At 37.3% G+C, this 15041-nt stretch overlaps 1 protein-coding gene, 1 long non-coding RNA gene and 1 other non-coding gene across 24 annotated transcripts in view; 2 read left to right on the top strand and 1 right to left on the bottom strand.

Annotated features, from left to right (window-relative positions):
• LOC105485558 (roundabout guidance receptor 2) overlaps positions 1-15041 on the top strand; it is a 1382758-nt gene that overhangs the window by 816944 nt on the left and 550773 nt on the right. The gene's annotated exons all lie outside the window — the stretch shown is intronic.
• Positions 1351-14350, bottom strand: LOC105485553 (uncharacterized). The gene is made up of 3 exons (XR_989658.3): positions 14211-14350; positions 4759-4910; positions 1351-1484 (listed from the first exon to the last, which is right to left on the bottom strand). It is a non-coding gene; the product is annotated as an uncharacterized lncRNA (long non-coding RNA).
• Positions 12508-12612, top strand: LOC112427385 (U6 spliceosomal RNA). Its single transcript, XR_003018916.2, has one exon. It is a non-coding gene; the product is annotated as a U6 spliceosomal RNA (small nuclear RNA).

The following is a 15041-nucleotide window of genomic DNA, read 5'->3' as shown; positions in this document are numbered from 1 at the left end:
AAACAAAAGATAGATCGAATTGTAAAGCTCACTTGACAAATGGGCACATTTTGCTTTCTTCCTGTATTTTTCTTCTCTTGGCTTTTGTGTCCTGTGTTTTTTCCCAAGCAGTGTTATGCAAATGAACCAATTAATGGTAGATGAAGTGGTCTTCCTACCTCGCTGTGTTTGTAACTAGAAGGACAACACCGTAAGTCACGTACCTATTCAGTGGGTTCTACAGGCCCCTGCGAGGGTCTGATTAGCTTGACTGTGGAAGACAATCGCAGAGGCATCTGCTGGGTTAATTTTGAGAGAAAATTTACCAGATGGAGGCTGAAGATTTAAGTGATTAGAAGGTAGTAGATTGGAATACAAATTGGATTAAAAGAAATTAGATTGATATAAATCGAATTGAGTCACAACAGTTTGTGTTGTTCGTACCAAGGGCCAGTGGATTATGGGAGAAGCAGATGCTCCAATGAGATAGGAATTAATGTGGCTTTGACAGTCCATCTGCGAAGGTCTGAATATCGAGTACATCCCTAATCTCTCTCTCCATTTATCAATGCCATAATGTTAATTAGTACTTCATTCATTAAGTTACTTACAGGAGGAAAAATCTCACCCCTATCCCCTCTCTGCTTGAGAATTTGTTATTCTGCCAAGAACTGGAAAGCTCTCTTGAGCGGAGCTAGCTACAGTTGACTGTAAGACCTGTGCCCTTTCCCTCACGCACACAACTGCCTTTGGTATGAATGCAGAAAGCTGGAAAACATTTGCTCGTGTATTTCTCTTCATAAATATATAGTTATTTGGAGGCTTACATTAATGCTGAAGCATCGTTCCACTAAAGATTGGGCATATTAATCGGATTATATAATTATGTGTATTTTATGTTATGGTTTTTATAAGGTATTCACCGGAGTTGCGTGTTTTGTTTAATGGCTCAAATATTTGACATTAATGTTGAGTGGTATTTTGAGGGGAAAAATGAGAAAAATTTTGTTCTCTTGATTGTGTGTGTTTATACTCATGTGCATGTGTGTTGTGTGTTTGATATCTACGGTCTAGTTTGTTAGGTTATGGAAAAGTACAGGTTACTGACACTATCATATATTTTGATATACAGTGTTTGGCTCTGATTGTTAAAGAAAAAAAGTTAAATGAAATAAAATGAAAATAAACACATCATTGTAAATGCTGGTACTTGTATTGGGAATTTGATTGTTTACAATCCAAGGGGCATTGCCACAAGAGTCTCATTATTACTTCATTGGCCACAGCAGTGAAATTCGGCAGAAGGCAGTTCTGTCTTGGATGCCATCCAAAGGAACTGAGCTAGTGGAGATCCAAAGGTGACCTCACCTCTGAGGCGGCTTGAGAGTGTGCACTCTAAGGACAGCCATGAAGAAATACCCCTGTGTGTTAATAACAATCAGGCAAATACAGCTTCTCTTCTGGAGACGAACATGATGAGCTGGGCAAAAATGGAACATCAAATCCTGTGATGCAAGAAGCATATCATGAAAGGTTGTGCCAAGTCATTCAGAAATAATCGTGATACAGGCAAATGTGGGCTGCCTGCCAGTGTGTGAGCACGAAGAATTTCTATTTTGGTTATGTTGAAGGGAGGCAGTGGCTTGTGCAAAAGTGTGTTAAGTATTGTAACATTCTTAGCTTATTGCAGAAAATTCTATGAGCAATGAGCTCTTCAGGCAGTGTGCTTAATGTGGGAATACTATATAGCTATAAATGGAGATATGGATACAGACACAGATGGCTGTTCCTTATTCAGGCTGACCTGGAATTCTCCTGCATCCTCCCCAGACTCTAGTGCTTGGGTGGTTTTTGTAATCACTCATAATATTGGCTAAAGAATCTGATGCTTTAAAATTCCTCGTATCTTCACTTCAGAAGTAGAAATAACCTGCCCTCCGGGAACCAGGACTGAAACTGAGGTCTGATGCATCCAGATTCTATGCACACCAACTGCAGAGGCCCTATATTTAAAAACAATGCGTAGCTGATGTTTCTAATTGTATACAAACTGATGTAACTTGGTCATAATAAGAGACTGTTTTAAGCTATATTCCAACAAAATTTAAAAAGGAGAGGGAAAAACGCTCACAGATTAGCCTGCAAAGTATAAAGTATAAAGCTGAATTACTTCTTGTAGTAAAGAAATATTATTAAAATTTGTTATTGCTATTGTGATGGTGATTAAATGCCACCTAAAAATAATGTAGTATTCAGCGGTCACTGCTTGTTCACGTCTTGACACTTCAGTTTTCAGTCTAAGCGTCAGTTGTCTAATTGGTGGTGGTTGTCTTCATTAAGAAACATCAGTACATCAAGGTGGTGCTGACTGAGCCTGGCAAAGTCATAGATTGTGCTCTTATCCCTGCCTGTGTTTCTGTGACTGATCATTGGGTATTTAATACCTTTTTTAGCCCCTGTGAGGATAATTAAAGAAATTAGTTGGTTGTAAACTAATGATAACAGAGATACAACTTCCCGATTTTCTGATTCTCGATGGACTTTAGCCTGTTGATATATTTCTCCTGTGAAATATATCAGCAGATATATTAATTAACATATATACACATATATATTCAATTTCTTTCAGTGTTTAGGTGCATTTGATTCAAATGCTACATAGTAACATATATGTATATATACACACGTAGTGTATTGTATGTACACTCTAGTACGTACAAATGTACTCGTGACAAGTGAATGTATATGCATGCTGCTACACTTAAAACATTTTTTGTTTTGGCTAATCTTACAAGGAATGTCCAGAGATTGAATTGAGGATCCTATTTAATAGGAAATTCTTTAAAAATTTTACACAGTATTTAAATGTACTCACACCAAATGGAAAAAAAATCAGCCAGATTATATCAATGCCTCCATCATCATTGAGGGATTCATATCTGAACAGTTGGCCCATGGACCTGATTTCAACATGGGCAGTTTAGATAAATATGTCAGGCACAAGCTACCTCGACGAAATAGAGAACTCTGCATCTCATTTTTCCCCCTGCAGTCCGTGTAGTTTTTCAAATGTTCAGTGAACTCAGGAAATGAGAAACACAGCCAAGTTCTAGTGTAAAGTGACGTTCTGGCACCTTTGACCGCCAATCCGCGCCACAAAGACCCCGTGGCAGCCTGAGTAAATTCCGTCCAAATAAGCGCCGAGCCCCAGCTTGGAGGTTCGGAGTTTTATGCTTCATCGTAAGACTCATGAGGCAACTTGAATAATTCTGGATGCCTAAGATGGACTTAGGGAGGTCCAGTTTATAAGTCAATTTGATGAATAAGTAGATCTTCTGGCCAAGGGAGTATGAAAATTTAGGAAACCCCATAAAAGTTTGAGATTTGCCTGGCCAACCTACTTTGTGTTTGTTTAAAGAAAAGCAATGACTAACTGTTCCAAAATCTGTATGCATTTTTTCTAGGAATGGAGTGGCGAAGAAAGGGGAAGAACATAGCTGGAGGGGAGAAGCGATGAGGCATTTAGAATAATGATAGTGTGAAAGTATGTCGAGAGACAGATGGCGACTGTGGAACTGAGAGGCAGTCAGTTCCAGACACAAACCTGGAGAAAGAAGGAAGAATCCACAGAAATGTGTGCCTAAGTGGTTATGATAGAAATGGAAGAGTTAAACCCCACAACTGGGATTCTGAGCATTAGGGACCTGAAGAAAGATGGAGTTGATGTCAGGAAGGAGAGATGATGAAATATGGGACAAGGAGAGAGGTGAGGGTTTCATTCTGAGATAGAGGGACCTTGAGTTGATGACTGAGTGTTCAGGTGGGCACCCGAACAAAGCCTAGAGCTCTCCTTGGCTGGAGATACTAAACTCCTATTTGGCTATTGTTGTCATAGAGAGAATTCCTGAACACTGTGAGAGGGAATGAGTTCTCTATGGAATGAGTGAATTATCTTCATTGAAGAGAAGACACCTAAGGCACACATACCTTGGGAGGTGTTAACTATTGAGTCAAATTACTAGACAATTCAAACTTCTAGTTCACTAGTTTACATAAAACTCAAATATATTTTTCTGCTATTTAAAATGGAAATTCATAACAAAAGTAACCAGTAATAATGTTCCTTTTTTAAAAAAAAAATTCAACAGCCGTGAGCGCGTCACTAAAAAACTAAAATTCAGTTATTATTGCCTCATCTGAAAGTGGGAAAGGATTAGGCAAACATCATTATAGTCTTTTAAAATTTGTATACTTTTCATTTTCTTCCAGATTTTCAGTTGCTGGTTGTTTATAAAATCCAACTGATCAGAGTTTGATATATTGAATATTTGATGGTAAGGGCAACTTCCTACATTTTAAAAATAGCACCCTGTTCGAAGCTATCGTTATTCTTGTGTTTCACAAACCTTATCGCTTTACATTTTCATACCTCTGCCTGTCAGCATTTTTCTTTCCTTTTAGCATAATCTAGAATAATTCTGTGTTCCACTCTTGTGCTTTGTGACAAGAAAGCACCGCATTTTGAGAGTGGCTGGATGGAGGTTAATTCCATGTCCACATGGTAATAACCTGGGGACGCCCGGGGATGATCACTTTCATTTGATCCCTCCTCTGATAAGGCTTCAAAGCAAATAGGCTGAGTGGAAAACAACATTATTCCATAACTTTTCTAGAAGCTGCAGATGTTTTTTGAGAGACTCACGGAATTGAGACTCATATATTTTAGTGAAACATAATTCAAGCAGAAAAAGATCGTTTAAAAACGTTTATAGCACTCACATTTGCCGCTTTTCTCCATTCAGCAGAAAAAGAAGCTCTTTTTTTTTCTCTGTGCACACACAGAATCTTTTAACTGAAAACTACACTCGGTATTTGTGTTGTAGCAGTGATGTTATCTGCTGGTCATTTTGCTGTGAAACAGAAGACCTCTCCTGAAAGGAAATTTAAAGTTTTATTAAATCACTCACTAAAAAGGCATCAATAGATATCATAAATAGACACAAGTGAAGAGAAAGTAGATCCCCACATGAAAAGTATCCTGATCATTAAAGTAACTTATATTCTTTATGTACTAAAATAACTCAAATTTGCAAAATTCTTAAATGTATGTAAAACCCACTGTGCATAGCCTTACTGCAGTTGTCACCTCAAAATTGTTATGATTTCCCAAATAAAACTGGAGAAAATATTGTTATTAAAGATGTAAATTTATATTTATTTATTATTTTAATGCAGCAAAATACAAACTCCGAAATTTTCTATAGGATTCTGCAATTTTGTAATCAGAACTTATTCCAAATTTTAGAGCTATTTGCAACTGATAGAACATAGCCCCCTTTTCAAGCTATTTTATGTCACATATCTAAGGTGTTTTTGGTGGAGTAAACACTTAACAATTTAGGTGTATATCCTCCAAATACCCCTAAAGAAATATGATGCTGTCACTTCTGTTCAGTTTGGTCAACTGTGAAAATCCATTCATTCTGAGTATGGTACAAAGACAAAGCCATAAACCTGAGTTGTATTTAGATACCTTCATAATCCTCCTTTGTTCCCAAGATACAAACTTCAGGAAAGAATTCCAAAAGCCATTGTACACTATAAAGTAAATCAACTCGATTATGGCCATTTCCACCATCCAAGAGGAAATCCTTCTTTTCATCTTTGGGATCACTATAGTCAATTTTGACTTGGGCCTTTTATTTAAAGATACACAATTTCATAAAGGTGTCATTTAGAAATTGCTAGGAAAAGTATATTGCTTTAAAAGGATGAGAATGATTTTGTTTTGACCATCTCTTGAAACTACTGGTAAAAGTCAGTTTCGGATAATATTCGGATAATATTCCCATTCCTGCCATGTCACTTAAGTCATGTTATTGTGCCCTCAATAAAGTTTATTTAATATCCCTTAATTCTCTCTAAACTTATAGTGGAAAAGCAACCAAAAAAAAAAAAAAAAAAAAAAAAAAAAAAAAAAAAAAGATGCTTCCTATGCATTAATCATGGAGTCATTCCAAGATTTTTATAATGAAAAATAAAGTATTGGTATATATTTCAGTAAAATAGTTTAGAGGGACACAGAGTTACTAGACATCAATATTTGCTTTAAAAAGGCCATATCTTATAGAATTGTGGTTCACTGTTTTTAAGGGGGTTACAGACTTCTTTGAGTATAGAGATAGAGGTTATACTAACAAAAGAGTTATACATTATAATAATGCTTGCACTAGTAGGGAACAGTTAATGAGTGCTTGCTGTGTACTCAGCCCATGGAAAAATCGCATTCAATCTTCTCAACAATGTTATTCGGCTGATACTGCTATGTTTTATAGATAGGGAAAAGAAACAAGATGCAGAGAAGGTAAGACATTTGCCTGGGTTCATTCACGCTTCTTTTCAGCATTGGAACAAGAGAAATTTCAAGTCAGTCTTCCTACTGACATCTGATTTATATTAACTACCAAAAATATTCTTTATTGTTTCTTAAAAAGGAACATGCACATATCTGCACAAAATTTCACATCCAGTGCCTGCAGTGCCATCCCTTATCTCCATTCCACATAAACCAGTCCGTGGTTTATAAATCATATTTTTAAAATAATGGAGGAATGCAATGAGATTTGCATCTTAGGCCAAATTCTGTAGTAGATGAATATTGATTAGAAATAAACAAGCCTAAAATCAGTCATTGTGTGCATCCGTTGGACATGATGCAACTAATGCATTTGGCTGATGAAAGCTATAATTTTTTGGGTCGTGATTTAGCCATTATTCCTTTAAGAAACTATTGGATTGTAATCTATTTTCCATCTGTCTTTTAAAAATCCTTTATATACTTATGTAGCAAAAGAAGTTTGTCTGAAATTTCAAGTAGGATCATTGAATCTCAATTTAACTTTATTATGAAATATTTTGGGGTACAGGAAAGTTTATCAAGAGTTCCAGACAAATGTATTAACTAAGTATTTAACAAAGCTTAGCACACACATGTGTAAAATGTCATTGCTGGTGGGAATGGTGTTTTTTAGACATTGACTCTGGGTCCTTTGGCATCTTCAGTTCCTAAGATTAATGCTACTGCCACAGAATTTTCAGAATATAGAAATAGAAGGAAATATAATAGAACGCCAAAGTGATGCCACTCTGTTCAGAGTTTGGTTACGTAGAATCCCCTTTTCTGGAGACCAACCCATAGTCTTCATTAAATAAATGCCAATGGTTTTTAGAAAATTAAACATTATCAGACAATTTAATGAGTTTTGAGATTGTTTCATTGCATCACCTTTTGTAAAGCCAAATGTAATTTCAAACCACATCCAAATATTATAAATATGATAATAGGAAGCCAGACTTTAAAGCTATCTTCCTGGAATAGGGATTGTTTTTGTCATTGTAACGTGAATTTGCATAAGCCATGAAAACCTCCGATTGGGCAGTAAATCACACTTTAAAGAATACCTTCAACCATGTAAGATGTAGCAAATTGATTTGAAAGAGTATTGGATGAATATCCAGGTTAATACATTGGCTCCTCGCTGAATTGTTGGAAATGAATTTATAAAGTAGAAGAGTAATTTGTTATTTCTCGGGAGGAAAATCACCCCTAACAGTTTTCTAGAAACTTTCAGATTAGGGGTTTCAAAATTTATCTTCAATATTATATATGCATGTGTATATATATACACACACACACACACACATACACACGTGTATATATGTACATTTTTAAAAAATGTACCTTGTGTTCATAAATTTAAATTGCTACTCATTATGCTTTCTTTTAGATATGTCTGTTAAGATATCATTAATGTGACAGCCATAAAGAGTGTGATCATGCTACGGAACAATGAGACTGTAGCAATTTACTCTTCCACTGACCTCCATTTGGGGATAAATAGTATAAAAAACCAGTTTAGGTAATTGCTTAAGGTGATATAACTAACCGTATATTGGTCCAGATAAAAAGCCAAACCAAAAGCAACTGAAATCTAGTGCTTGGGATTTTCTAATAATATTTTAGACTTCCAAAATTTGGGTAAGAAGAAGAGGTGATAGAGAAGAAAAAGTCATCCCGAAAACAGAGCTTGGACCCACAGCTAAGACAACTATACCCTTCTAGTTTCAGTTTTGGGAAAGAAACTTCAGTTCTTTAGTACTCTGTTTTTCCTCCTTATCTATAAAATAAATATGTCCACACACTGGGATCTGTCGGGAGCAGCATGGGGAGTGATAGCATCAGAATAAAGAGCTAATGCTTATGGGGTTAATACCTAGGTGATGGATTGACAGGTGCAGCAAATCACCATGGCACGTTTACCTATGTAACAAACATGTACATCCTGCATATGTATCCCAGAACTTAAAATGTAAAAAATAGATATGTCACTATTCTATATATGTATATCTATACATATACAGACACGTGTGTGTATGTGTATATGTGAATATATACATATGTATATTCATCATGGAGTCATAGGAATGTTGTATATATATGTGTGTATATATACACACACACACACATATATATAGACAGACATACATAAATGAGAATGTGTGTGTGTGTGTGTATATATATATATGTATATTCTTATTTGTCCACCTTTGGTTTGGTTGCCTTCAGCAAGCCTGCACTCCCTGTGGGTGCTGATGCTCTATCTGTCACTGGGGCCCACTTGGCTCAGACGGTCAGTGGCTCAGTTTTGATGTAGGCAGCCAGAAAATTGAATAGCATTTTAAAAATGTGGTTAAGACTTAGCTGATAAAGGCAATGAATAGCATGCAGTAGTGGAGGGAAAATAACAGGGAAAAAGTATTCTAATTTTCATATTTTTAGCAATTTCTGTTAATGGTAGATAAGTAAAGACCTGAAATACAATTGTGAAATTCAAGTTTGAAAGTTTTATGAATCTTTATTACTTATCTTCACCTGAAAGATCAACTCATTCACCCTAAATAAGGAAGGAAATTTTAAAGATCTTTGCTGAATGCTGAAGGTTTTATTTTACATAATTAATGACATATCTATTTGTTTTTTACATTTTATTTTATTTTAAGTTCTGGGATACATATGCAGGATGTATACGTTTGTTACATAAGTAAACATGTGCCATGGTGATTTGCTGCACCTGTCAATCCATCACCTAGGTATTAACCCCGTAAGCATTAGCTATTTATTCTGATGCTATCACTTCCCATGCTGCTCCCGACAGATCCCAGTGTGTGGACATATTTATTTTTAAGAAAACTATCCAATATAGCCAGTTAGTCTTTGGTTAAAAAGATTTGTAGAGCCATGCATTTACTGACAATATGGATAAATTTTAAAGAAATTTAGGAATAAATTCCTAAGCTATGTTTTCAGTCTTCTAAATCATTGTTAACTTTTGGAGGGTTTTCTAAGAATTCATGTGATACCCATTGCTTTTGACAGCAGATACAAGGCCTACAAAGGCCAACTTTTGTAATCTATATGTTTATCAAAAGTATGAACAGTAAGCTAAAGTATGTATTTTTTAAAAAATGTACCTTGTGTTCATAAATTTAAATTGCTACTCATTATGCTTTCTTTTAGATATGTCTGTTAAGATATCATTAATGTGACAGCCATAAAGAGTGTGATCATGCTACGGAACAATGAGACTGTAGCAATTTACTCTTCCACTGACCTCCATTTGGGGATAAATAGTATAAAAAACCAGTTTAGGTAATTGCTTAAGGTGATATAACTAACCGTATATTGGTCCAGATAAAAAGCCAAACCAAAAACAACTGAAATCTAGTGCTTGGGATTTTCTAATAATATTTTAGACTTCCAAAATTTGGGTAAGAAGAAAAGGTGATAGAGAAGAAAACGTCATCCTGAAAACAGAGCTTGGACCCACAGCTAAGACAACTATACCCTTCTAGTTTCAGTTTTGGGAAAGAAACTTCAGTTCTTTAGTACTCTATTTTTCCTCCTCATCTATAAAATAAGGGTTTGTAAAAGGACCTCTGATAGCTTAATCTCCTGTTTTCTGGATCTGGAAAGCGAGCACAGAGATGTTGCAGGGGTGCTATTTTGTACAACTGGAAACTTTCAGAATCAAGACTGCCTGTTGAGTTTGGCAAACCTCTTTTATCCTTGTCAATTCCCTTTCACACTATAAGCCCTGTAGTTTTAGGACACTGAAAAGTTATTTTGAAATTTTCTAAAAAATAAGTAGTATTTCCAGGTCCCAATTTTGATTTTGTTTCAAATTTAGACTTATTAACATAGCACTGCTGTGCTAACAGAAGGAATAATAATCTTAAAAGTTTATTTAGACCAATGGCAAATTAGGAAATCTCCTGAGAGAGTTTTAGTAAAGTTCAAGTGGATAAAATGGCCTTCATGTTTTCCAAACATTGACCTTCTCACCATATCCTATCACATCACTGGACCTCTAGGAAAAAAAAAAAGTTATCTCATAATACTTTTCTATTCCCTCCTCCTTCATAAGCAAAGTAAGCTGAAATTTAATCATCATGAAGAATTCAAGGATGGAAAAGTTGTTATGGACAGACTTGATGGATTGATGGAGTGATTCATTAACTCCATTTCATTGCAGATTACCTTAGCTCACTAATCAATGTACATAGCATTTGCAGTGGCACTGAGTTATGTTTCTTTCAGTGAGGGAAATTTTGAATTGGATATATTTTTGACTAAGGATAAATAGTAACAACTCTAATTCTTTGGAAATCTAGTGTAAAGCTATCAGCCTGGCCCAGCTAAAATATATCAAGCAATAAGACATTAATGTAAATCATCCTCAGCAAAGAAAAACTATTATCAATGGGATTATAGAGTTTCGTGGGCTAAATTTTGGAAGTAAAATTTGGAGTTGGAGTATTTGTCATGTTTTGCAGACGGAGTCTCCTTCTGTGGCCCAGGCCAGAGTGAGCGGCGCCATCTTGGCTCCCTGCAGGCTCCGCCCCCCGGGTTCCCGCCATTCTCCTGCCTCCGCCTCCCGAGGAGCTGGGACCACAGGCGCCGCCACCACGCCCGGCTCATTTGTTGTATTTTAGTAGAGACGGGATTTCACCGGGTTAGCCAGGATGGTCTCCATCTCCTGAACTCGTGATCCGCCCGCCTCGGCCTCCCAAAGTGCTGGGATTACAGGCGTGAGCCACCGCGCCCGGCCTAAACCACTCTTTGTAGCATTGATGTCCGATCTACCTGTTACAAATGAGGCGTGAATGCGAACTGATCAGTAACCTGTGTTCTTTATTTGTACCACCCTGCCTCCTTCCTACTGTGATGTCAGGCAGCCTTCACCTTTTCATGTAGTGCTTCTGTGTCTCTCGTATCAGCAGGTGGCTCTGATCACATTCAGAACTGAAGTAATCCTGGAGAATCTTCCTAGGTTAATTTTATTTACATCATTTTGGGGAACAATATTTTGTTAAAATAGACATAGTTATGGCTAGAACATACTGTGACATACATTTTTAAGAGAGAAAAATGAACACTGAATAGAAATTTTGCTGGAGGAAGTATATTTCACACCCTGTCCCTAATTTGCTGAGAACTTCTGCCCTCAGAAAAATTTAGAACAGTTTGAAATACATTGCTTGACTTGCGGAGGGACTAATAGCTGACAAGGCTATCCAGTTTGTAAAAGAAAAATAAAACTTGGTTCAAGGAAATACTATACTCCAACTCAATGAGGCAGAAGTATTTACTTTGCAACTCGTGAAATGAAATCAACAAGTATTCTAGAGGCATTTTCCTCCTTTGTTATACTATGTGATTGAAATCTCTTCCTGAAAACAAATGTTCTTTGGCGCTCACTGCAAATGAGCAGTTACTGACTAAAGAAAACTAAACTATATTGATGAGTTATAATTTATACTTCACCTTCAAAAATTTGAAGTGCTAATATACCACTCAACTTTTAAAATATCAAATATTTCATCAAAAATCATTACAAAATCATTGTTTGAGAGTCTCTGAGAAGCAGAAATAATCCATTATGCAAATTAAGCTGCTTAGAACATTATTCACAGATGCATGTGCATCTGGCTGGCTCACTTGATGACGCTGTGGAACGCTACATCTAGCCAGGTCTGAGGGCGTGATCTTCCCGTGAGCATGGAAAAGATGCAGCGTCTTGGAATCTTTCACTGGTAATTTCTGATGCACCGCGTTCACTCTGGAGACTAAGAATCTGGTGCCGGGTCAGGTGGCTCATGCCTGTAATCTCAGCACTTCCGGAGGCCAAAGCAGGAGGCTCGCTTGAGGCCAGGAGTTCGAGACCAGCCTGGCCAATATGACGAAAACCCATCTCTACTAATAATACAAAAAATTAGCCAGGTGTGGTGGTGCGTGCCTGTAGTCCCAGCTGCACGGGAGTGTAAGGCACGAGAATTGCTTCAACCTGGGAGGCGGAGTTTGCAGTGAGACAAGATCGTGCCACTGCCCTTCCGCCTGAGCGACAGAGCAAGTCTCTGTTTAAAAAAAAAAAAAAAAATCTGTATTTTAAATAAATATCAAATATCTTAGTGCTCACTTTGACAACACATATACCAAAATTGAAGCAATACAGAGAAGATTAGCATGCCCTGGGCCAGGATGACATGCAAATTCATGAAGCATTAGAAAAAAAAAAAAAAATCCCAGATGATTCTGATGCAGGCAGTCCGAGAATCAGGCTTTGAAGAACAAGGAAAATGTTTTCTGCTGAAATTATGACTAGCAACATTCATGTGATGCTTTTTTTTTTTTTTTTTTTTTTTTTTTTGAGAGACGGAGTCTCTCTCTGTCACCCAGGCTGGAGTGCAGTGGCCGGATCTCAGCTCACTGCAAGCTCCGCCTCCCGGGTTCACGCCATTCTCCTGCCTCAGCCTCCCGGGTAGCTGGGACTACAGGCGCCCGCCACCTCGCCCGGCTAAGTTTTTTTGTATTTTTAGTAGAGACGGGGTTTCACTGTGTTAGCCAGGATGGTCTCGATCTCCTGACCTCGTGATCCGCCCGTCTCGGCCTCCCAAAGTGCTGGGATTACAGGCTTGAGCCACCGCGCCCGGCCACATGTGATGCATTTTATTGAAATCAGCTTTAGCCGGGCACGGTGGCTCACACCTGTAATCCCAGCACTTTGGGAGGCCAAGGCGGGTGAATCACAAGGTCAGGAGTTCGAGACCAGCCTGGCCAACATGGTGAAACCCCGTCTTTACTAAAAATTCAGAAAAATTAGCTGGGCATGGTGGTGGGCACCTGTAATCCCAGCTACTTGGGAGACTGAGGCAGGAGAATCGCTTGAACCTGGGAGGTGGAGGTTGCAGTGAGCCAAGATTGCACCACTGCACTCCAGCCCGGGTGACAGTGCGAGACTCTGCCTGAAAAAAAAAAGAAAAATAAAAAAGAAATCAGCTTTAAAAGAGGGCTTTGGAATTAGCCTAGGTGCCATGTCCATTCTTTACTTGGTCCTCCATTCGTTTCTAAAGAAGCCTGGCACATTTTGGATTAAAGGTCATGAGTTCTAATTCTGCTTCTCCTATCTATTCAATTATGGACAATTTACATGACAATTTCACAACTTATTTTCTTGGACAGTAAAAATAAACATTTGGATGTTCATCTTTAGGACCTCTGACCAATTTTAATTATCTTTATCATTAAAAAGAAAGAGGGAATATATATATATGTATCTATATATACACACACATACATATATATACATTTACACAGAGATAATTGAATAAATTATTTTAATTAAAACTTGACTGATTGCCCAATTAATAATTGAGATATAAAAAGATGCCAGACATGATATCAGCCACAAGCAAAATTAGAATTGTAGATAGTTATTTTCTTACATCGCTTAGCATATCTGTTCAAATAGGAGTCTTGAATAATTTCTCATTATATGGGCAATATTAACGTTGCTGTCAAACTAATTTTCATTTGAAATCTGTAGAAGAGATATTTATACATTTATAAATTTATTTTTAAAATAAATCTAAATTAAAAATGAACTTTGTAATGGAAAATGATAATCAGGTACTCTTGAGCACGGTGGGCAAAAACCTTAGTAAATATTTTAAGCTTCACAGGCTATATACGTTTTCTTTGTTACCTCTTCCTCCTCCTCATCCCCCTTCTCTTCCCTTTCCTCCTCCTCCTCTTTTAAAAGCATCGTTAGCTCAGAGCCATACAAAAACTGGTGTGCGCAGTGCTTATCAAACGGTATTGTGCATACAAATACCTAATGAAGACAGGGGAATCTTGGTAAAATGCAGATTCAGATTTGAGATATGCAGGTTGGGGCCTGAGATCCTCGATTTCGAATGTGCCTTCGGATCATGCTTCTGTTGCTAGTCGAGGGGCTCACACTTTAGATTCCCGAAATGTTGAGGTTGAGCTGCTTCATGGCACTTCATGTGACAAACAACCCCCATTCCCCCTTACTGTTCTGTTCTCAGTCCCCAGTGAGTTTTGCTGACAACTCAGCTTTGGTTTTTGACCAAATAATGGAGTTGTTTTAGCCGATAACACAGAATACCCAGTAGTTTAGTGCTCCTTGGTAATCTTAAAGGCCCACCCTCTTTGGGAATGTGATGAAAGCTACACCCCCCACCCCACACCACCACTGCTGCCTCCTCTTTACACAGTATTACTCGTTTCCACAGTTTTAAAGAATCGGAAGACTTAGGCATTGAGTCCATCTTAAAGACCCACTGCTATTGTTATGTAATGCCTGAATTTAAGACCACTGCTATTGTTATGTAATGTCTGAATTTAAGACCACTGCTATTGTTATGTAATGTCTGAATTTAAGACCGCTGCTATTGTTATGTAATGTCTGAATTTAAGACCACTGCTATTGTTATGTAATGTCTGAATTTAAGACCACTGCTATTGTTATGTAATGTCTGAATTTAAGACCGCTGCTATTGTTATGTAATGTCTGAATTTAAGAAAGCTCCGAATGAATCCCCATATTTTTAATAACATCGTAAAACTTAGATTGTAGCTGTATTTTTGCATATCTATGTCTGTCTTTCTAATCTATTTTTCTCTCTATCTCTCTAATCTA

Source organism: Macaca nemestrina, chromosome 2 (assembly GCF_043159975.1).
Source record: "Macaca nemestrina isolate mMacNem1 chromosome 2, mMacNem.hap1, whole genome shotgun sequence".
In the NCBI taxonomy this organism is placed as follows: Eukaryota; Metazoa; Chordata; class Mammalia; order Primates; family Cercopithecidae; genus Macaca; species Macaca nemestrina.
Note: the sequence above shows the minus strand (reverse complement) of the source record. Positions and strands in the feature narration are given on the sequence as shown.